The 25098-nt window shown below is 36.6% G+C and overlaps 1 protein-coding gene across 2 annotated transcripts in view; it reads left to right on the forward strand.

The window, feature by feature from the left end:
* Positions 1-25098, forward strand: part of brinp2 (bone morphogenetic protein/retinoic acid inducible neural-specific 2) — a 724527-nt gene that overhangs the window by 121064 nt on the left and 578365 nt on the right. The window lies entirely within an intron of this gene.

Here is a 25098-nt window from a genome sequence, read left to right on the forward strand (position 1 = left end):
CATAAACCTTTATCTGTGTAGTAAATGGCAGACAAAGAATCTTTATAAAAATAGGAGATTTATTTTTACAAGGCTCTGTAATTCCAAAATGTGGCGAAGGTGATCTGATAGAAAAGTCTCAAAAAAAGAAAACCAATAAACATGATCAAAAACAGAGCAGAAGTCAGAAATCCAGAGAATCAAATAAGCAATAATATTCCAAACAAAAAAAAAAAAAAACACAAGAGAACTCACCAACACCAAGTACAGACGAACTGAACCGCACTTGACTTGTGGTTCTCTTCAGCCTTTAAAGAGCTTGGGGTGGTTCCACATGAAGATTGACAGGTGACCCCGCCTCTAGGGGTTAACCACCAACAAAGCACAAGGAAGAGAGCTGAACATTTGACAGTATATAGAAACTAAACTGCATTATAATGAAATAATACTGTATGAATGGAACATAAACAAACATGATATACATATAGAAAACATTTGAATAAAAATTAATTTAAATAAAGAAACATAAAAAAGACATTTAAATAGAAAATTCAGGACATAAATAAGTAGTATTGTGACAGCAAGAGCACCCTGACATTTTGAACGTACATGTGAGATTGTGAACTTTAAAAGACTACTCTTGTATACTCAACAGAGTTTTAAATCACACATTATGCTAAAATTTGAAATTCTTTTCTCAGTTTAAGTTAATGAGAAACAGAATCACACAGTTCTATCCCAGTGACATTACAAGTGTCAGATGTGTCAACTGTTCAGTCAAGTCGTTGCCCTGTTTTTGTTTTTTAGCAGTTTGTTTCAGTTTACTGAATATCTTCCCTTCTCTATAGGGTTCAAAGTAGATGCAACAACATGGCTATATAAGTTCTTTGAAGCTTTTTAAGTATTAGCCTTTGGTATTATTGCTTGCAACTTTCTTTTTTTTGAACATTAGAACAATCTAGACGAGAACAAAGCCCAACAAAGCTCACCAGTCCTATCCACTTATTTCTTCCAAAAAAACATCAAGTTATGAAAGTCCCTAACTTCTTACTGTCTACCACACTACTTGGTAGCTTATTCCAAGTGTCTATCGTTCTTTATGTAAAGAAAAACTTCCTAATGTCTGTGTGAAATTTACGCTTAACAAGTTTCAAACTGTGTCCATGTGTTCTTGATGAACTCATTTCAAAATAACAGTCTCGATTCACTGTACTAATTCCCTTCATAATTTTAAACACTTTAATCATGTCACCTCTTAATCTACTTTTGCTTAAACTGTATAGGCTCAGCTCTTTTAATCTTTCCTCATAATTCAACCCCTGTAGCCCTGGAATCAGCCTAGTCGCACTTCTCTGGACCTTTTCTAGCACTGCTATGTCCTTTTTGTAGCCTGGAGACCAAAACTGCACACAGTACTCCACACATCATGCTATATAACCTAACATTCTGTTAGCCTTCTTAATGGCTTCTGAACACTGTCGGGAAGTCAATAGCTTAGAGTCCACTACGACTCCTAAATCCTTCTCATAAGGTGTACTCTCGATTTTGCAAACGGCCATTTTGTATTCAAAGTATTTCATTTGCTTTTTCTTTCCATTCAGTTTGGTTGTGCCTTTATACATTTTGTTTAAGGATCTTTTAGTTATAATTCATTTAGTTTTTTTTAGTACTCAGAGGTTGGCTAATACTTATTAGACACTAGTTTGGTATAGGCAGGATCTCATATCTGGCCTATATAAGACTACAAGAGTCAATGAAATTAGCAGAGTTGACCATGAGATCTTCATTTTATAGCTCTTTTTTCAGGACGACACTGGCACCTACCAGGGATTCTTTTTTGGTCTCTCCACTAATTTCATTAAGTCAGCTTAGTGGAAAGATTAGTGTTTGTGGAATTTTTTTAAAACGTCTGTACTAGTCAAGGCATGAGGACAAATAAAATAGTTTGTCCTAAATGCACTACATGCTTTCTGAGTTTAGACTATAGTGTTCAATTATGTAATGCTTGACTCAGCCTTTTAAATGTGGGAAAATGCTGATAAGGTATCTGCTTCTTTTTAAATGACACAGCAACTTTGCCACGGAAATACTAAAAGGCAGTGGTTTTAAATCTGGTTATCATTGTATATTCCTTTTTAGAAACTAAGTTAATTGACTTAGATTATAAAATCTAAGTGAATGCAATTAAAAACACATTATAACATTGTTACTGAGAATGATGCACTGTTAGGAGAGTAACTACTTGATATACTGTCAGGCAAAAACACAAACAACTGTCAGTTTTTCCTTATCAATCCTATTTGTTGTTATGTTGAATGGGAAGCACTGTGAGCCCCAACTAAGTAATTAGCTAGTGTAGAAAGAAAGCACAAAGTCAAGATAAAGGTTTGGAGTTTCCGGCCCTGTATAGTGAACAGTTTGCATAAAAAAACGTTTTACAGACAGTCACGATCAACATTCCACATTCGACAAATTACAGGGTATACTGGAGAGCTTTTTATAGTGGTTGGACCGGCCCCAATCAGAGGATTGCTGGGTAAGGAGGTGCAGTGTCTTCTGGGAAAATGTGATGTCATCCGGGGAAAATTAGGGAGGTGTCGGTATTGATGATTTGTCAGGGTGTCGGCGTTTCCTTCTTTCTAGGAAAATAAAGAAAAAGAAGTTAGGTGTCTCATCCTTTCCTTTTTGGCCTCGGGTTTCGCGCTCGCTCTAGAATCCTTCCGTGGCTCCCTAAGCGCTCGTGCGTGACACTAGTCACACTAATACAGTTTATTAAAACAGAAATTCTGAAAGGTTTAACAAATCTTAACAAATCAATTAACACAAAAATGAATAATTAAGTATTTGAATAAAGAAAAAAAATTAAGTCTCCTAAACCAAGGGAGACAGAAAGCCTAAAGAAATGGTCCGCTCAGTTTGCTCTGAGCTAGGGATGATACAGTACCATGCTGGTCTGGTCTTAATACATATTTAAGGTAACTAGACTAAGTGTGCCTCAGAGCTGTGGATTAGCAGCAGATCATTACTAACTGCAGTTACAGCGTCCGTTTTGAGATTTGGAGATGTGGAGCAAAGTTGCATACTAACTTAGACCACCTTGAGAGCAGGTTTAAAGGACTTAGTATGATAGGTAATATTACAAAATAAATTCTGCATGCATCAAACTCTTATGAACATGAAAAAGCATAAATATGCCATTAAAAATACCAAAAACACCTGTTTTGTATATATACATTTTAACTGAAGTAAAGCTTGATACTAAATCAAATACATTTAGGTTAATGCCACAGAAAAAGACGAGATGCCTGGAAATATTTATTTTGCATAATTCAAGAAACAGAAAAATATGAATCAACAAACATTTGACCTTTTATCTTCAATAAAAGATGCAGAGTCCGTGTCTCTAATTAAGAAATCGCCAGGCCACTGATTCAGACAGCGCGCATTAAAAGATGGTGCTAGTTTCCTCCATACTGTATTCCTACACTGCGGTGGGTTGGCACCCTGCCCAGGATTGGTTCCTGCCTTGTGCCCTGTGTTGGCTGGGATTGGCTCCAGCAGACCCCCGTGACCCTGTGTTCGAATTCAGCGGGTTGGAAAATGGATGGATGGATGTATTCCTACATTTACATATTTACCTAAAGACAGATAAAACAATACCTGTTGGCTCAGGCGACACACATGCACGTGAAGTGGGGAATGATGATTGGGGGGTTGGACAGTACAACACCAGGGCATGCACCCAGGTTATCCTGAATAGAAGATCATCATCCACCCATGAGTTGCTAAAGCAGAGACAATTATGCATCACAAGACCTTTCTTTGTCATTATTTACTATATAATTTCCCTACATTTCATGGCCTTTTCAGACTCTTGATTGCAGTTATTTTGATTAAGTTTACATGAGGACATACCTTGTCTTTTTAAATCAAGTTAAATGTGCAGCTGCAAGTCATTAATTGAGACAGGGAGAGACTTTGCAGTGGAGTTTAAGATGGAGCACAAGTTTAGGCTGTCTGCATACTAACCACTTGATTAACTCTTGGCTAGCACACTTGTTTCAGTTCATTGTAGTTGACCTGTTAGCCTTGTTCATCCAATTGTTGCACATGTGCAATATAAATAAAATTTATTATTATTATTATTATGTGTCTAAAAGTCGAGATGTCAAATTTATGTATCTCACAGCTTGTGAGTATGTACTGTTTGTGAAATCTTGCCTTTCTTTTCTTGATTGGTAATAATAATAATAATATCTCCGTTATTTATTGGCTAAAAAGAAAATGAACAGAAAGTGAGCAGGGTGAAAAGGATCGGGGAAGAGAGCAACACTCTATAAGCATGCCAATTTTGTGGTTTTTTTTTTTTTTTTTTGCTTTTTTGTTACTGAGATGACTGAAATGTACGAAAACAATACATTTTTGCAATGTTGGTGCTTTAGAAATTAATCTGACTTTTCTTAATAGAGTCAAAAGCTTTATTGCTATTAAATGAATCCTTACGGTAGCTCTATTTATCAAAGGGGAGCATGTGAGTAGTATAATGTTAGTCAAATGTGTTCAAATTTTGTAAAATAGGAATTTCATCCCCAAATATAATCCTTACATACCAGTTTAAATAAATAGTTACAATATACTCTTCACATGGTTATTGCCCAAAAAAAAGTAATGTTTTAATTTACTTGAAACTTTGCCCCTCACTATCACTTTTCTCTGTTTACATTCTCTAAGTGAAAAGTACCAACTTAAGTATTTGTGCCTTTTTAAATGTAAACATACAAATCAATTGTTTCAAACCTAGTTTTGTAAAATTTGACTAACTTTTATGAAATGTTATTTGATTTTAATAAATTCAATAAACTTTTTTTTTTAAAAAAAGAAGAAACTGGCAAAAACCAGCAGTGTAAAATTGCAATGAGGCAGCCACAGCTTGAAAATGGCAAAAGAGATATCAGAATAAATTAACATCACATGATTGGAAAAAGCAAAAGGGTCACAAGAAAATTTCACAGATCCTTGTAATAACTGGGAAAATATATTAATTCCAAAGAAAACAGCAGCTCTGCATGTCTCTCCATCATTGCTCCCTATATACCTTGTATTGTACGTGTGTATATTAATCAGAAAGATTTATTGTAAAGGATGCAAAGTGATTCATTTTTTTTGTAACATATTTTCTAAACTAGATCTAAAATAATATTTAATACCAGCTGTAATAAGTTTCATTTTCTGCATTTCTCAAATAAAAAGTATATCATAAAAAGGTCTTTTTTACATAATAAGTTTCTTATTTATCCAGGTAAATAAATGATGTTCTCTAAGAATAAAATACAGGAACAGCACTTTAAAGCTTGAATTGGCCTGGTACTCTGTTTAGCTTTATTCGATTAAGTTATTTTCATTTGGTAATTTGCCAACAGGGTCTCTTCCAGCTATTGAATTAAAAGAATATGTAGAATTTTGTGAAAAATCATTCATTTTCCAAATCTGCTTATTTCAATTCAGGGTCAGTATTGACTCAGTGCTGGAACCAAAGTGGATCTGACTTCAGTCCATAACAGTGCACATTTATGGCTACACCAATAATCTCTCACACAGGGTTTTTTTTTTTGTAAATTCACTGAACAGTTTTACGTGTGTCACTTCTAAGAAATGGGTAAAAAACTACAGATGTGGAGAGAAATTTGGAATCTCTGTATGGCAACAATTGTCTTGGCCTTCGGGCTTTTTTTTAGAAGAGCACCTACTGCAGTTGCCATGTCTGTCCGTCTGTCTGCACAGAACAACTCAGCTAGCAGTGATGTAAATTTGCTGAAATTTGTATTTTTTCAGGTAAATAAATGATGTTTATCATCAAATTTGGCACACTTATTCTTAAAGGAAATTTGCCCAGACAGTTCAATTTTAATTTAGAGTTAGTAGAATGTACTTTTTTTTTTAAATTTCAGAATCTCCCATTGAAAAGTATTTATTGAATTTGTTAAAAAAAATCTTAAAACAGAGAAACATTCTGTGTGACTTCAATTATGGAGGAATTTACTGCTTCAGATTTATCTTGAGAACGATTACTTCAACTTGTATATTTTATATTTTTTTCTCTTTTAATCATCTGAAAACCACTCTTCATGCCAAAACGGGTGCCTAATACATGTTGCTCAAATGGCAAAAGAAACACACACGTGCTCACCAGCTGCTTATATGCCACCTCACTTCTCCTGCTGCTTGAGGTAAATTAACCATGAAAACCCAAAAGCATTCATCTAGAAATTAGTGTAAGAGGAAAGGATTTCTGCAAGCATTGCTCTGTAATCACAGAATAAACAAATGTGTACTCAGTATTTATGTTACGATACAAACAACCTCACAGCTGCATTATCTGCACATTATAGTGATTCATTATTTCTCTGACACTATAATTTATTGGCAATGTTCCACACCTGCTCTCCATCATTGACCAAAGCAGCTAACAATTTTACCTTGAGATGGCAACGGAGAATTTAACCCTCCATTGGTTACTTTCAAAAATGTTATGTTTAAGGTATTTGAACTACAATCAGTCAGAGACCCTCCATAACCAGCAACTAACAACAGAACAAAAATCAATCACCTGAATTGGACCCTGCTGTACATGAAAGCTATTCAGACACCACAGGCCTTTTTGAGCTACGTTTTTAACTACATATTGTTGAAAAGCATGTTTTAATGTTGCCCACTAATGCGTATAATTGTATTCTATTTTTGCTTTTATTTTCAAATATGACTTATTGTGGCAAAATACCTAATAACTAAAATGTAATAACTGACTCTGATGAAGTAAGTTAAAAAATGTAAAATGCTTCAACTTTCAAATCACTGAACCAAGTCATCGAATGCACCTAAATTTTATAGCATGTGTACATTTTCTAACTTTTTGTTGAGCTGCTCTTGTTTTGTTGGTAAAGTGTATCCCATTTTGTGTTTTTGTTTGTCCACCTGTCTTACTTTAGTTTCCTATTCTTGAGGTTTCTCCCTGTCCTTGTTTTGTTTCTGAATCTGCTAAACATAAGCCAGTACTTACTATGTGTGCATCTAGCCAGTCGCAAATGGTTCAAGATATGCAATTGTCTTCTCATCCTCAAACTTCTCACAATTCCATTGATGAATAAGTAAAAGCACAGGTTCACTGCAGATAAAAATATACAGAAGGATGGAATGAAATAGAGTTTGCCAGAATAACGATGTCTGGCATGCTGGTAGGAATGAGGTGATTATTGTATAATTTCTTCCAAGATTCCATTTGTAAGAAAAAATAGTTACCTGCTGCGCAGTAATGCTTGCTATGAATACTTGTTACGACCTACTAAACATTTTGGATCCTGGAAGATAATGGGAGATTGCTATTTAGACAAATTGACATTAAGGCTTAATTTTATGGTGTACTATGGTAGTGTTTTATAGAGTAAAAGATTGATGACTTCTGATTAATTTAGACCAGTAGTGATTGCAATCAAAATCAGGGAATCAGTTATTATACTGCACATCTTAAAGGTTCTTGTCAGGAAAAACAATCAAAAATATATTTTTGTTTTTCAAATTTATATGTGATGTTTGAAAGCATCAAATTTTACAATGAAAGGGAACTTTTCAATCCATGAAGCTTGTTTGGTAAGCTAAAGTAATAGCTAAGTTGCCCCAATATGTCATCTAAATATCTTTTAAAAGGATGCAGCATCTATTTCAACATTTATTTAATTATTTTTTCCAGCTTTCTATGGTTTTTGATATGATGAGTTGGTAACTAGTGCTGCTTTAAATACACTATAGTGTCATGAAGTGGGTTATTTACTATTTAAATATAGGAATTCTGCTCTGTATTAAATTTGATTAACTTTTATGCACATATATCATTTCACATATAGCAAGCTCTTTAACATCATGGATTAAATTCTAGTAACACATGTTTTAGCCAGAGGCAAGCTATAATTTCCATATATTCGTATTATTTCATAGGCAGAAAATACATTTAAAGAAAATTGTATAATAATAGAAATGGATCTGTAAAATACAATGTGTTTTTCACAGATACCATATACAGTAATAACCTCAAATATTATGACTGTAGGTGAATTAGCAAGTTGTAGACAGGATAGGTGGGTAGACCAGCTCAGCATTCTTTAGAAATAAATGTATTCTGATGTAATATAATGAAGAAGCACAGCAGCCCTTTCAGCTTTTATAAAGTCATTACTTTTTCATTACAGCAGGGTCTCTCTGTTACAGTGTAGCTCGATCAAATCCATCATGTAGGAAGTAATTCTCAAATATTTCATTTTTAAAAAATATATACATTGTGACGGGCACCACGTGCATGCCTCCTTTATCTGGAAGTAAAGACCAAAAACAACTTCCTTTGTAATAATGAAAAGGTTTATTATATAAAAAAGAACATAAGGGATAATAAAGTTAGCAGGAGAATATATACAGTATAAGCAAAAAAAAAAAAATAAATTAGTAGTCCTTCTGACTACAATAGGCCTATCTAAACAGGTCTGGACTTTGTCTCTTAGGTGGAATGACTTGTCCACAAAGCCATCTTCCAAAGTAAGTAACTCGAGCACAACTCCCAAAGGTTATCTGCCACTAACCCCCTTATTCTAGCTGGCTGAACTACCTACTTATTGAGTCCATGTCAACTGCTCACCTCTCCACTCCAAGCACAAACTATTCTCTGGATAAGGCTTTATACTCTATCTCTAATGGTTATATTTCAATTTTACAATTTTAAAGGATGCAATGAAAAACAGACCTATCATAAAATCATTAGCCATTTGACTAAAGAAGCAATATCTTCGTGGCGAGTGGCTGGGGGTGGTACTAGGCCGGGACGCCCAGGAGGACCGGAGGAGGGCTTACGCCCCCTCCAGACCATGTGGGGGGCGACTGCCCTGGTGGCTTTGAGACCACGGGAACAGTGCTTAGAAGCTCAACCCTATTGGGGCCCGTGGTCACCGCCAGGGGGCATCCCAATGCCTGAGGAGCCCTGGCCCTCAGCACTTCTGCCACACCCGGAAGAGTGGAGGCGGCCTGAAGTAAGGGAAAGGCATTGTTGAGGCCTGGACTTTGGTGGAGTTTTGGGGTTGTGTGTGTTTCACTTGTGTAAATAATGAATAATAAACGTGTGTTGGGTGAACTAACGATGTCTGCCTGTCTGTGTCCGGGCCAGTTTCCACACTTCATTCATATCCTGTTGTTCAACGAATTCTGGTCTGCCTGAATAAGTTCAATTTCTTGATCTTTAATTGACACTAATGTAGTTTTCATTTTTTTACTGTTTATATGGTATTTGTGTTTTCTTGGTTTGATTTCTGTTCTGGTATTCTTAAAATTGTATGTTGATTTCATCAAGAACACCAAATTGGTTTGCTGTTGGTTTAGCTGCCATGTTTGCACTAGGACATGGCAGCACTGGCACCATCTAATTTAAGGTACTGACCAAAAAAGAACTCTTATGTACAGTAAACTCTTTCAGTGTCAGACACGGGAAGATGATGCGTATCTAAGCATTATTTTGTTAAAATAAATTGGAAATCATCAACAACATAATAGAAAACATGCAGAGATCCTAAATGAAAGACATGTCATGTTTGTGCAATGAACAAGTAAGAAAGACTTAAAGAATGGCAATGCCGAAATTTGGAAGATTGACTGTGGCTTACGATGTCCCAGTGGAGGAATTAGTGCAGGGTATTAGGATTTTTTGAAAGGAAAGGAAAAGTAGTGTTTAATGTAATATGAAAAAAGTGTCAATTTTAAAGAAGCAAAAAAAGGAAAACATTAGAATTGGGCCAGACACAAAAGAACAAAAGACATACGTATTGTGGGAAATTGAACGCAGAAAAAGTTTAGTGTTTGGAGGAAAAGATTTAAGGAGAAGCATTCTGGGAATATGAAATGTGCGACTCCAGTAGGAGTTGCCTAATGTACTCAGGGTTATTAAGCACCAGTAATATCTAGTACAGAGTATATGGGACCAAGGATTTGGACATCATGAAGCTTTCACCATTTGGATACAAGGAGCTTTTTTCTTAACTTTCTAAAAACTTCTTTGTATAGATCATTATTGTTGCCTGTGCACTGCAGAGTACAGTAAGATTCTTGCATGTGCTAATCTACATGCCTCCCCAAAGAAAGATTCTCTGGTTCTGACCTAAATCTAGGCCTGTTCCCAACTAAATAATGACATTGTTTTACTAATTAATGACTTTTGGTTTAAAGAATTTTCTAGTAGGTTGCTCTTTGAATTGTGTCTTTTTTAAAGAATCATGGCTGTTTTACGTCTTTTACTGGATAAAATAAATGACCTAGGGAATATATATAATTTTTTGTCATCTGACTATATTGTGATATTGATTTAATTTTTTATCTTCAGCATCTCAGAGTGAGGAATAGGAAAGGAAATAATAGAATGGGTTCTAAATGCATAGATATACTGTATTTGCAAATATAGTAAAACAGTAGTGAAATTCATACCCATAGGGCATTTGTAAACAGAAACATGCATATAATGGTAAGCAAACAATAATAAAGGAGTTAATGCTTTGGTTAAACTTTAAACAAAGACATGCTAATAACTTAGGTCCATTGAATAAAAGATATGGCCAGTTCACTGAAAGGAAGAGGGGAACAAATTTCCAGCTAGAAGGATACCTGATTTTTTTTTTCAAAAACATGATAAAAAAATCACTAAACATATACAACAATTTACTTCAAAATCAATCCAAAGAAAACAAAAGAAATATAAAGAAAAAGCAAAACAAGATTCATCCCCCACCCAAGAGAAAGAGAAAAAGAAAAAGAAAGAAGACATGAGCAAAACAAAAAAAATCTAACTTTTTAAATATAATAGGTCAATTAATAGCAAAAGAGAGTCAATAATGGCCACATCATCCTTATTCTAATTTTATATTAATGAATTCTTGCCATGTTTTAAGAATGTTTTGAATATAACATTTTAGAAAGAATTTGCTTTTTTGTATCTGCAGATAATATAGATCATCACTTCCCCATTGAGTTATAGAAGGTGGGTTGGTGTTCTTTCAGTTCAGCAACAAAGGTCTATCTGCCAGCAGTATGGTACAGGATATTAAAATCAATTTATCCCTATCCAGTTTAAAGCCTTCCACAAGTACATGAATTATGAGCTTTCTCAAGAAACATGTCAGTCTGTTATTTTTTGCAGAGGAATATTGCAGCCCAGGCGAACACGGTAATGGAACTACAAAGGTTTCTCTAATAACTAGTTAGCATGTACAGTATATACAGTATAACTAATTAGATATAAGCTAAGGGGCTTTACCATTAGGACACTGAAGGAATGGATGCTAAAAAATTCAGCTTGCAATCTTATGTGAATAATAAATTAAAAACTAGTGCCAAGCAGCAATAGTCATTGGAAACACTAGTATATATATGTGTGTGTGTGTGTGTGTGTATACAGTATATTTCTTTGCATTTCATGTTTTAACCTGTAAACACATTTCAATTCAAAGTCACTCAGCAGTCAGTTTCCTTGAATCCTGGCTGTGTTCCTTGCTGGCATTATTGTAGTCCACACTACAGAACTGTGGAGGTAAACTGAATGCCATGCAGGTGAGCAGAGTCTAACCAGGCAAAGGTTAATTTTTCTGACCATGCAGCAATCTGTGACTTTTTGCTAACATTTTCATGGGTGCCTGTGCTGCTTGTGTGATAACTGGCAGACGAATAAGAACTGTATTAAATAGCATTATTTCTGTGGATTTCCATAGATATATTTCTTTGGAGATACCCAGTCATTTAAAATATTTTTTATTTCTTTAAAAAGCACAAGCACAATTATGTGTGTTTTTATTTTTAAAATATGCTCTGCTGAAAAATAATCTCATTATGCACCAGCTGTCCACTTTGGAATGAATTACAATAATACCAGTGAGGTGCGTGAATTATATGTGATAACTGTTGAGCTCTTAAATCATTATCATTAATTGTTTTATTTCATAATATTTATTTTGTAATATTTTCTCTAGTGGGTAAACCAAATGATATCTGTTTAAATTAATTCTTCATCCAATAAAATCATTATTATACTTTGAAAGAGTGTCGCCAGGATGGCGCAGGGAAGGGAAAAGTCCCTCAGCATGCTGAGGAGAACAGACGTGAGGAACCACTAGGAAGCATAAGATCTTGTCAGCATGACTGGGACTTTGAAATTTCTGAAACAACCAGAGGAAAAGAAAGAGTGTTACATGCTAGGCAGACATCTGCAATATTTCAGCTGCCTAAGCCACCAAGAATACAGTCAGGAGAGCTGCATAGTGTAAACCCCTCAAGGCAAATAGGTGATAGCAGAGTGGTAGCTTGCCACCCAAGTGAATGAGCAGGCACTTTAGACTTTTAGATTCTGACATTTAAGGGTTATTTGGTGTACAGGGACACTGTTGGCTACACGTGGAAACTTTAGCGGAAGGCTATAGACACCCCACCTGACACAGGCTAAAGGGAAAAGGAATACTGGGATAAAAGGTTCACAAGCTGACAGAATAAAGAGCGTGAAGGATAATTGATAAGGAAGAGTGTGTTGTCTGCGGTGGGTTGGCACCCTGCCTGGGATTGGTTCCTGCCTTGTGCCCTGTGTTGGCTGGGATTGGCTCCAGCAGACCCCCGTGACCCTGTGTTCGGATTCAGCGGGTTGGAAAATGGATGGATGGAGTGTGTTGTAGTGTTTGGAAAGTGGCAATTTTAGGAGCGATACTAACTAACAGAACTGGGCAACCAGGGCAGCAAGATTTGAGCTGGTTCCTCAAGAGAACTATTTTCTTTTATTCCTTATTTGAATTTGTTTAAATGTCAATAAATGCAGCATTTGGGTAACTTGAGACTTTCTTGCCATTACTCTTGAATTGTACTCCATGGCATTGTACTGTATACAGTATAGTCTTTGACCATTTATTATTGTTTCTACCAAAGGCATTAAGGGAAATTTTCAAGTAAAATTTAACTTCTAATGCACAAAAAGTGGATTCAGGAGAGAAAAAAAATACTTGAGTTTGCTGTGCAAGGTTGTTTTCAGAATATAAGCTGAATGTATTGAATGCATGAGCAAGCAGCAGAGCACCATAAAATACTCCCCCCAAAATCTAGTGGATTATCAAAGGTGAAGATAATGCTGCCAATGAATTCAGCGAATGATTATGTTGTAAAGAATGGCAAGATATGGACAACCCGATTCAGTGTCTACAAGTTTTGCAGAGAAAAATCCAAGAAAACTACAAAAAAAACCTCAAAGCATCTCTACAATAATGTGCTTGCAACATGTCAAAACTTTAAATTACTGAAACTGTTCCTTTCTTTCCCTAAATTTTTTGATATACCCAGTTTATACATAATTTAGAGCTCTCTGCTTTCAGTTTACCATCATATTAAAACTAATTTACAGTATTTTATTAATTTTTATACACTTATGTTGCCATATCCAGTCATTGGTTACAAATACTCTTAATGTTGGTTTAATATTTATATGTACTAAATATGATTTGATATTGTACAATGCTGTATATTGTATGTTTCCAACCACATTTATTTATTTGTGTAAAGTTACCTTTGATGACAAGCTCTTGTCTGTGGTGTTTTTAATGTGATGTCTAACCCTAACCTTAACCATAATTTAACAAGCCAGATTTCCATGTTAGGAGAGCAACATTTGAAATTACTTAATTGACATGAATTTAACTGAATTACATCATGAAATGCATTTAAGTTCAAAGTTTGATACCAATAATTATCATCAATGTTAAAATACATCTATAGTGACAAGTAATTGAGAAGACCTCTGGAATTCACTTGATTTTTTTTGTTTATCGGTCCTAATTTTAAATAAGCTTTACTGACCTAATTGAGATGAAATATTGAAATACATGCCAAAAACAAATCATGAAACAATATGCTATAGTCATACATTCTTATTATTAAACTTCTACTGAAGGATGTTTTAGAAAAGCCATTTTTCATTGTAGTTGGAAATCTATAAAGCCGATAAAATCTATTAGAAAAGGAAGTTTCAGATACAACAGTGGCTAATTCAAAACTTCCATGCATTTAAACTCTAGAAGGAACTCAGTTGCATCCTCTTATACCCTACTTTTATGACCTTCATAGTCCACCAGTACATCATCTGAGTTATTATTTATCTTAATGAGAAGGCTAGACTTTAACATTCCATTGAACAAAACACAAAGTAATCATTGTGCTTCTCCTTTTCAACTTTTAAGCTATTCATTCTATTTAAATGACATTAATTTAGCTTGCTCTTCCCTTTATCTCTTATTGTTCTGACTGCTATGCATCTAAAGGTTCTTACTTTGTAAACAAGTAATTGTATCCCCAATAATAAAAAAGTGATCCTTTAATTAAGTTTGCTACTCTACAAAGGTTTCTATGAGCACTGCCTTGGACAAAAGAAAGGCCCTTTTTACCAGTTAGCAAGATTATTAGCTTGCAGCTAATTGTGGCAATTTGCTGCCCACTGACTCTGAAGTGAAGATGACACCCTTCTCACATCTATGTGTATGTGGTGCCCATGCCATATTTATGAAAAAGCAGTATGCATTGTCATTTATAATTGCTGGGAATTAAAATGGGCTGAAATCATTTGTGCAGTCTCCCCTTATTTGTTTTATTGTAATCTTCTTACACAAATGCATTGTGAATGCAATCTTTCTCATCGTATTTCTTTTTAAATCTACGTTTTAAACATCTTAAAGCTTCAACTGCTCTAAAATCCGTGGCTTTCTCATTTCATCAACCCACAGCATGCAGTTGACATTTGGCATCTACACTGCATGCTAAAGCCCAAAATCAGCATGTAGAGAGCAGCATGAGAGAAAGGGAAAGTGGCATTGACTCTGTAGAGAGAAAAACACAGAACATCATTTCTTACACTTTCAAGGTTGTCTCTGCACACTTCTTTTCCATTATTTTGTATTGTTACCTAAAGCTGTCCACCCCCATCAACAATTCAAAAGGAAATGGACTCTGGAATAGTTTTGTTAATCTCACTTATTGTGAGGTGCATATTATAAAACATGCTGGTAACAACTTAAACTCTTTATAGATTATTTTATACTCCAAGTACTAGTTGAAGCCACGTTCATTTGTCACAAGTCGAACTTCAAGGTAGAAGGTTATATAGAAATGCAATTTTTTGAGAATTTTCCCCCAGATGATATACGATTCACATCTCTTATATAAAAGCCTGAGGGTGATTGAAATACTTTTTTTTACTGATTGAGTGCTTCTGTGCATTTTCATTCTTAAGATGGTTTCAATAATGCAATAGGACATGCGTTACTCTCTGCCAATCAGAAATGCAATGTTAATAATTCAGAAAAAGGTAGACAAAAGATAAAACAATAACATTACTGTGATTTTGTTTTATATTGGTGTACCTCATATCGGTCAAGGTGGCTTGAGGATAAATGAAACCCACTGTCTCCATCATACTTCACTTCTGACATCTACCCTAAGGATTTAGAATTTTTATTTTCATTGCGCTGCTGGATTCTAAGGATTTGGATTTTTTTTTATTGCTTTGCAGGTTGTAATGTCAGATTTAGGAGCTATTCAATTGTGGTCATTGAAACAATTTCAAGGCAGCTCTCTTCCTTTAAGCAGTATTTGACCAAGTCATTTGTGCCTGGAAGCTCACTAATCTATTCTTCATATGGATCACACCCAGGATCTGAACCAAGGCTGAATAACACGGCTCACACTAAACCATACAACACAGCGAACCGGAGTCTTTATTGAGTTAATTATTCATTTGCAGACTAGAATCTGTTTCACCTCCTCTAACAAGCTACTTCATCACTGGAAACCTTATGGGAATGCATGGCTAAGTGGGTCACTTTACCTTAAGGCAGATTGGTATTATTTTTAACTATCATGTCACATTGATTACAGCAGCCTGCATACTTGTGAACAATGTGATGATCCTTTTCATAAAATGCTGTCATTTTCTTTTTTGATGTAATCAATCTGTCAGGCTTCTTTATCTCAATACACTCCAAGGAAATGTTCCCTGCTAAGGATTCCAGTTCATACAGCATGTGCATTAGGCTCATCTTGCCATTTGGTTAGCAATTAACCGTTTGTTTCGAGGGTTGTGCTAACATCATCAGCATCTCTAGATGCTGTAGTCAGCCTATGAATAAGGAAAATTCTTCTTTCTCCAGTTGTCGATAATATCATCTTTATTTATTGATCTTATGCTTAATAATGTTTTTTTTCATAAATCTTGAATAAATCTACTTATGGTGTTTAGTAACTTGTTTTAGGGATGCACTTTCGTGCTCTTTAATTTACAGAAAAAAAGCACTGAATTTATTTATACGAATATATTGAATTGATTGCGCACGCTATTTCAAAGAAGGCATCCATTTCAATGTTCAGTTTGATAATATACAGTGCATCCAGAAAGTATTCACAGCGCATCACTTTTTCCACGTTTTGTTATGTTACAGCCTTATTCCAAAATGGATTAAATTCATTTTTTTCCTCAGAATTCTGCACACAACACCCCATAATGACAACGTGAAAAAAGTTTACTTGAGGTTTTTGCAAATTTATTAAAAATAAAAAAACTGAGAAATCACATGTACATAAGTATTCACAGCCGTTGCTCAATACTTTGTCGATGCACCTTTGGCAGCAATTACAGCCTCAAGTCTTGAATATGATGCCACAAGCTTGACACACCTATCTTTGGCCAGTTTTGCCCATTCCTCTTTGCAGCACCTCTCAAGCTCCATCAGGTTGGATGGGAAGCGTCAGTGCACAGCCATTTTAAGATCTCTCCAGAGATGTTCAATCAGATTCAAGTCTGGGCTCTGGCTGGGCCACTCAAGGACATTCACAGAGTTGTCCTGAAGCCACTCCTTTGATATCTTGGCTGTGTGCTTAGGGTCGTTGTCCTGCTGAAAGATGAACCGTCGCCCCAGTCTGAGGTCAAGAGCGTTCTGGAGCAGGTTTTCATCCAGGATGTTTCTGTACATTGCTGCAGTCATCTTTCCCTTTATCCTGACCATTCTCCCAGTCCCTGCCGCTGAAAAACATCCCCACAGCATGATGCTGCCACCACCATGCTTCACTGTAGGAATGGTGCCAGGTTTCCTCCAAACGTGACGCCTGGCATTGGTGGATTGCTGCGGAGATGGTTGTCCTTCTGGAAGGTTCTCCTCTCTCCACAGAGGACCTCTGGAGCTCTGACAGAGTGACCATCGGGTTCTTGGTCACCTCCCTGACTAAGGCATTTCTGACCCCCAATCCTCAGACAAAACTATGCAGACACGAGTCTCGGATTCAAAAGACCTTTCATTTACAGAAATAATCCCATAAACTCAATACTTTCACACATTCCTTGTTGTTTCCACTTCGTCCTCTCCAGCAAGTTTTATCCAGCTCCCCGTGACTCTGACACGCCAAGTAAGATGGAGTCAGCCAATTTTATGCTGGACCCAGGAGTATACCCAGTGCCAGATAACTATACCTAAGCAGCCCTTCTGGGCCAGGCTTTATAGCCATAAAACAGGGGAGTCCCCTCCTGGCAACACCCAAGGAACCCACTCCTGAACTACAGTTCTCATTTAGTCCTCTGGGAGTCTAAACAAGAGCCACACCAGAGGAGCACTGCCACCTAGCATATTGGGGCAACAGTTGCTCTCAAGAATCAGTTCCCATATGTTCATCCCATTATTCTTGTCTCCCAATTGAGGCAGGGAATAGCACCCATCCAGGTCAGGATACTGATATTTCCTGGCTATCCATCCATAACAGCAGATTCCTGGCTTTGTAAATCTGTACCTTCCATATAGTGTCCATCAATAATCAATAAAATATGAAATGCTACCTTCCCTTTTCGGATACAATTTGTTAAAGAAATAAAATTGAATAATATAATAATATAAGTTATGAATAACAAGAAATCAAAAAAGTACAAACAGCCAAAAGCAATAGGAAATCATAACATTAACAACATCTTCTTGAATTCCTTTTATATTTTGTGTGACTTCCTCTTGCAACTCCTACAGCTTGACACCTCTGTTGCATAGAGCAAATGAACCTCCATTCCTGCAGAAGGGCCCGACAAAGGTTCTGGCTAATGGCAGGCAAAAGGTCACATCTCCAGAGGTTGTAATCCAGGGCACCTGTGCTGTATGGGATTACATTTAAGAGAAAAGTCTGACCATGGCAGCTCATGCGTACCAGCACTCTGGCCATCTTTACTATGTTTGCTCAAAGGCAATGAAACTTAGACATTATCTGTCCTGATAGTCTGCTGAAACCTTAACCTTGAATTCATTTAGTGTTCTGCCATCACAATGAGCAGAGGAATGATAGATAGGATGGACTAGGAAAGAAAATGTAAGTCAAAACACAAAGTATGGATCAAAATCTTTCATCCAGAGCCAAATCATAAGTCAAAAACCAAAGTCAAGAAAACAGATGCATAGATTGTATGCCAGAGATCACTACCAAAGAATGTTCAGGGCTTTCAAAAATGTATCCGGGGGTGCATGGCCTAGCAATGGAGACCTGCATCTTAGCAGCAGGGTTACAAAATGGCTTCTTGAAGTAACGATAAAATTAAACTGTACAAAATGAAAGTGGATCAGAAAGATTAGCATTCAGAACTTTAGGAAAACATGAAGAAATACAATAGAAGAATTTCTATAGCTCTGGAAAAATATAACAAATCATTACAGTCAGCGCACAGCCGAGTGGCACAAGCCATTGTGTCTGGTAATGCCGATGCATGACGTACCTGCTTGCAGTATGTCAGTGGCCCTCTTCCTTGTTTCTGGTGGCATTCATGACGTTATGGAATGCAGAGAAAATTGGCATTATCCCTTGCTGGGACCATAGCTTTGAATTATCTGATCAGACATTGTTCTGCCTGGTCCTAGTTGAATAAAAATACACCTAACAAGCTGTATTTGGTAAGTTGCAATTCCCCTAAGCAAAAGGTGCTTTAATTTCCAGAAGTCTTAAAATAAAGTTTTTTTTTTTCCCAGGTATTCTATTACTCCTACATTCTGAAGTGTTTAAGTTGAAGCCAAATGACAACTTTGTTTTAGTCGTGTATAAAAGAGCATGCCCTGAGACAGACTAGCACTGCTGCAGGCATATCCCATTTCAGTCAGTTTAGTATTATCTCATGGTGTAGAGTTCATCTCCTTTACTCCTGTCTCTTCTTATAATTGTGCTACTCAGTAGGAATTTTAAAAAATAATCATTAAACAAATATGAAGTAAAGTGTTATGGACCTGCATGCAGCTGGAGCATGCATTCTAGGATTTGAAAATATAAAACAATACATGAAGTATATTAGCTGAGCACACTCCTCAGCCTCCCTGGAAAAGTCTATTCAGGGGTTCTGGAGAGGAGGGTCCATCGGTTAGTCGAACCTCGGATTCAAGAGGAACAGTGTGATTTTCGTTCTGGTCGCGGAACAGTGGACCAGCTCTACACCCTTAGCAGAGTCCTGGAGGGTGCATGGGAGTTCGCCCAACCAGTCTACATGTGTTTTGTGGACTTGGAAAAGGCGTTCGACTGTGTCCCTCGGGGAATCCTGTGGGGGGTGCTCCGGGAGTATGGTGTACCGGACCCCCTGATAAGGGCTGTTCGGTCCCTGTACAACCGGTGTCAGAGCTTGGTCCGCATTGCCGGCAGTAAGTCAAACCCGTTTCCAGTGAGAGTTGGACTCCACCAGGGCTGCCCTTTGTCACCGATTCTGTTCATAACTTTTATGGACAGAATTTCTAGGTGCAGCCAGGGTGTTGAGGGGGTCCGGTTTGGTGGACTCAGGATTGGGTCACTGCTTTTTGCAGATGATGTTGTCCTGTTTGCTTCATCAGGCCGTGATCTTCAGCTCTCTCTGGATAGGTTTGCAGCTGAGTGTAAAGCGGCTGGGATGGGAATCAGCACCTCCAAATCCGAGACCATGGTCCTCAGCCGGAAAAGGGTGGAGTGCCCTCTCAGGGTTGGGAGCGAGATCCTGCCTCAAGTGGAGGTGTTCAAGTATCTCAGGGTTTTGTTCACGAGTGAGGGAAGAATGGAGCGTGAGATCGACAGGCGGATCGGTGCGGCATCCGCAGTGATGCGGGCTCTGCATCGGTCTGTCGTGGTGAAAAAGGAGCTGAGCCGTAAGGCAAAGCTCTCAATTTACCGGTCGATCTATGTTCCTACCCTCACCTATGGTCATGAGCTATGGGTAGTGACTGAAAGAACGAGATCGCGAATACAAGCGGCTGAAATGAGTTTCCTCCGCAGGGTGTCTGGGCTCTCCCTTAAAGATAGGGTGAGAAGCTCAGTCATCCGGGAGGGGCTCAGAGTAGAGCCGCTGCTCCTCCGCATCGAGAGGAGTCAGATGAGGTGGCTCGGGCATCTGATCAGGATGCCTCCTGGACGCCTCCCTGGTGAGGTGTTCCAGGCACGTCCAACTGGGAGGAGGCCCCGGGGAAGACCCAGGACACGCTGGAGGGACTATGTCTCCCGGCTGACCTGGGAACACCTCGGGATTCTCCCGGAAGAGCTAGAAGAAGTGGCCGGGGAGAGGGAAGTCTGGGTATCTCTGCTCAAGCTGCTGCCCCCGCGACCCGACCTCGGATAAGCGGAAGAGGATGGATGGATGGATGGATAGATATTAGCTGAGTTATTTTCAAAACTAGCGTGTAGATGAGATACCAAAAGAGCAAAGAATAAGCCAATTCACAGAGCCCAAATACACAAAAACAAGAATCATGCACAAAAATACAAGCAAACATCATAATACATTACTATCTTAGATTTCTTTCCCCTAACTAGGCTAAGCAAAAGACAGTCATTTGTTTTTCTTTTGTTTGTGTGTTGAAACTTGGATACTTCACCTTCCATGACACCTTCTTGAATAGTCTCCAAATGGTGATTGTATCAAGTAAAGATGTGCCTTACATGAGCAGCAGCTGGCACCATGACCAGTAAACAAATTAACTGCACCCATGACCAAAAACATGAAATAGCAGCATCCTTGACCAAAACAAATAGTCATGAAGTAATGTCACTGTCATTACATTAAAAATTACTAACACCAAGAAAAACAACAGCAACACATGACAAATTTGAATAAATTATTTAATAAAGTAATTAATACTGATGGAAATAAGAGCTTAAAATCACAATCAATGATACTCAGTTTGTAATCTAAAAGTAAGGAACGTGTCTTATTTGTACAGTATAAACATTTCTGTGACAAGTTTGAACTGCACTGGATTGTCATTATAGCTGGATGTACAGCCAATGGATCCTTGTAGCAAATAAATTTAGACTACCTTTGCCATAGTGGTTTGGTCTTTCAGAATGGTTTCTTATGTGATCTCACTGATTCCTAATTTTATCTTGGTGTATTCTTCTGAATTATAAGAAAAATAAAAATAAATACAATTTTTAATAAATAAAAATTTATTAAATTATATATGCCTAAACTTACATTCTTGACCTTAAGAATTGTCTACAATATAATGAGATTATACAAGGTATGTTTAAATAATAATTGCTTTTGCACTGTTTTGGAATGATGATTACTTTATTTTATACATTTGTATTGATATTTTACTTGTATGTGTTTCACTAAAACAGATTTCATGCAAATGACAGTTATTGCACTAAAGTATTTAGTTCATAAGAATTACTGAGGAATAATTTGAAATCCCTTCGGTTTTTTTTTTGTCCAGCACCACCTGATTCACAAGTATAATAAAATCTCACATATGATATACCAGTCGTCTTGATGTCTAGTTATGAAAGATATCAAGCTTTTTCTGCTTCCTCGTCTTTTTTTCCCTCTAGACCTGATGTCCCCTATTTTTTTTTGGACATTTTTGACCCATACTTTGTTCAAGAAATTACACTCTTAAGGTGAAGAGCAAACCAACAGGTATCTATAGCAGAAAAGATCAGAAGGACTTCAAGCTGTGTTGGCCATATCCCCCAACCTCAGGGGTTCACCCCCAATGGTATATGAAGGATCAAAGTTATTCCTTTTCTCAAAACTTCGAAAAAATGTGAATCAGTAATTTACAGTAGGCATCCTATTTATGCTATTTTGAGGTAGCTGATCACAAATATAATATTTTTGTATTTGTTTGTTTGGCCACTCCCAGGAAGTTAAAAATGACGCATTTCAAACATAAGAATGTGCGGCATCATTTTAGATATTTCAAGGTCAGTGATTACAAATATGATGTTATTCTGGATTCTTTACTAGGGTTTCAGCCCTCTGTGGACCTCTACTAGAGAGTGATAAAATGACACAATTTTGTTACAATCAACAGTATCTAGACATTAAACATTTAAATTGAAGTGCACATTTTAATATTTCAAATATTTGACACAACTGTTTTTGTTTATTCTGTACTAAATCGTATAATTTTCTATGAACACCCTAAATGTGGGGTTGGGCTTATGCTAATTCAGACTTTTTTACTTATTAACTTACTTAAATGGTTTGTTATAATTTTTTGTCTGTTAGGCCATTTTTGACTACTGTATATCAGGATAATTTAAAATATTGGTATCGACAAGATAAAAACGGTCTCCACAAATATTGCACAAATTTGAAATTATTTATATCTCATTTCACAGTCTCATTTGGATTAATATGTCATGATTTACATCCTAATGTACTGTTTCATATCTTGTAATGTACTGTATATTTTGTGTAGAACCAAGCTAATGATTATTTGCTTATTATTGTAATTCTCTGTGTCACTTTTGCCATGTACCAGCAATGTGGTTTATAATATTTTTCGGCCGATTAGCAATAGTTCACACTTTGTGCATATGCTTGCAGCACACACGTCTGGCTTATCGTTGCTAGACTTTGATAATGATTCATCTCAAATTCATAGTGTCTCTGTGTTTTACTTGTACTTGCAGTATTGTATGTTCTGTGTCTTGCTATAAAAGCATGATTTACTTCTTTTTGTAGATTACAGAAAATCAATTAATAATGTGCCACTGAGATTTATTCTTTAATTGGTAATGAAAAATCTCTGTAATTATTATAGTACCTATTTTACACATAAAGTTAGCTTTCATATAATTACACATTTAAAATATTTTAGCCTGTACTGAAGAAATGACATGCTGTACAAGCTGTAGAACAAGGCTAATTTGAAATGTAAAAATCCAAAGGGAAATTAAAAAACAAAAATACAGACAAGGCATAGAAATTGCCAGAATATCACTTTTCAATGGGGAAATGAAGTTGTATCACTTACTGGGCAAATGAAAGATGATAAAAACCAGGAGCTATATTGTTCTGCTGCCGCCATCTAATATATCTTTGTTATTTAACAGTTGACAGCTGTCTTGTTATATGTCATCCAGCCTTTGGACAGTTTCTTCAAGCTTCACCAAATGGGCACTGCTGAAGGAAGAAAACTCCGCAACAGACAAGGAACTTACCAGATTTTTGTTGTGACAGAGACCCATGGTTTGAAGATGTGGATAATGATATCCACCTCACCAAACCTTGTCTCCTTGTGTCTATGGCCTTGTGTTTATGGTCCAAGATAAAACAGCATTAAAAGCTGATTTAACATGCGTTCCTCAAATGTTGATGTGTTTTGTATTCCACCGTCTGTGTTGAGATGTGCATGGGTGTTTTTGGTCTGGCTTGTGATAAAAGAACTTGTCTTTTATGGAGCTTGTACTCTCGGTAAAATACATGTGTTCTCAAATTTATGATGACAGTAGTTTGTTTCTTCTACTTTGGACTAATATGGATCACTTTGCAGATAAGATGTGTCTATATCCTGATACTCAGTGCTATAGCCTCAACTAAAAGTATGTGGTGAGTATTTTAGGCAAGTGATTAAGTACCAAACAGTGGACAACATTTCATCAGAGTAGTTATACAGCTAATGTGAATTAGAAATAAACCAAAAGACTGACAGACAGAAAAACATTGCTTTTGGCTAGGCGAAAGAACTCTGTATCATCAGTTAGACAGCCAGATGTCAGGAAGTGCAAGACATATTCATGAGCACTACAGGCTCTTATACGGAAGTCTTATAATTAATGAACTGGTTACTCTGTATTTCTCTCGATAGATCCAGCCTTGAAAATAATGTATTTGTTGGTTTTTAAAGTGAAATGCAAAACAAGAATCATGTTTAGATCATTGTAACATTTCTTAGCATTTTTAAATGAAGTTTTATCACTGTTCTTTTAAGCAATTCATTTTCTTCTGTATTTTTACAGTATTTACCATTTAACTTGTAAGTGTACTTCTATGTTTTTTATTTTTATCTCCATGTTTATGATATTAAAGTCTTGCTTTAAACATTTTTGCTGTGGTTTTCTTTTAGAGTTCATTTTTCAGTTTAACTTTGTTTTTTTTTAATTTACAATGATATTTTAAAAGTTATGTTTAAAGATGAAATACTACTTTCACTTTTTTCCTCTTCAGGAGAGGGAATTTCTAAACATAGCTGGCCAGATTTAGTAATTTAAATGCAATATTCTTTGTTCTACTAATTCATAATATACTCATTAAACAAATTATTAGGAACATTATACTAACACTAGGTAGGGTCATTCAAAACAACCTCTTCATGGCATGGATTCCACAAGATTTTGGAAACATACCTTTCAGGTTCTGGTATATGTTGACATGATTGCATCATACAATTTCTCCAGATTTGTTAGCTGCACATTTATGTGGCAAATCTCTCATCCTATCTCATCCAAAGGGTCTTCTATTTAATTCAGATCTGGTGACTGGGAAGGCTACTGAAGAACACTGATCTTATTGCTTTGTGACATGGTGCATTATAATGCTGCGCTCGCCATTAGAAGATCTGTAAATTATGGCCATGAAGGGATGAGTATGGTCAGTAGTAATACTCAAACCAGTGCCATTCAGGCAAGGACTGGTTGGCAGTAATGGCTCCAAAGTGTGCCAGAAAACATTCACTCACACCATTACACCATCGCTGCCAGTCTGGTCTCTTGACACAAGAAAGACTGAATGTATGGATTCATGCTGCTTGTGCCAAATACTGA

The sequence above is a fragment of the Erpetoichthys calabaricus genome, chromosome 10, assembly GCF_900747795.2.
Source record: "Erpetoichthys calabaricus chromosome 10, fErpCal1.3, whole genome shotgun sequence".
NCBI classification, from domain to species: domain Eukaryota; kingdom Metazoa; phylum Chordata; class Cladistia; order Polypteriformes; family Polypteridae; genus Erpetoichthys; species Erpetoichthys calabaricus.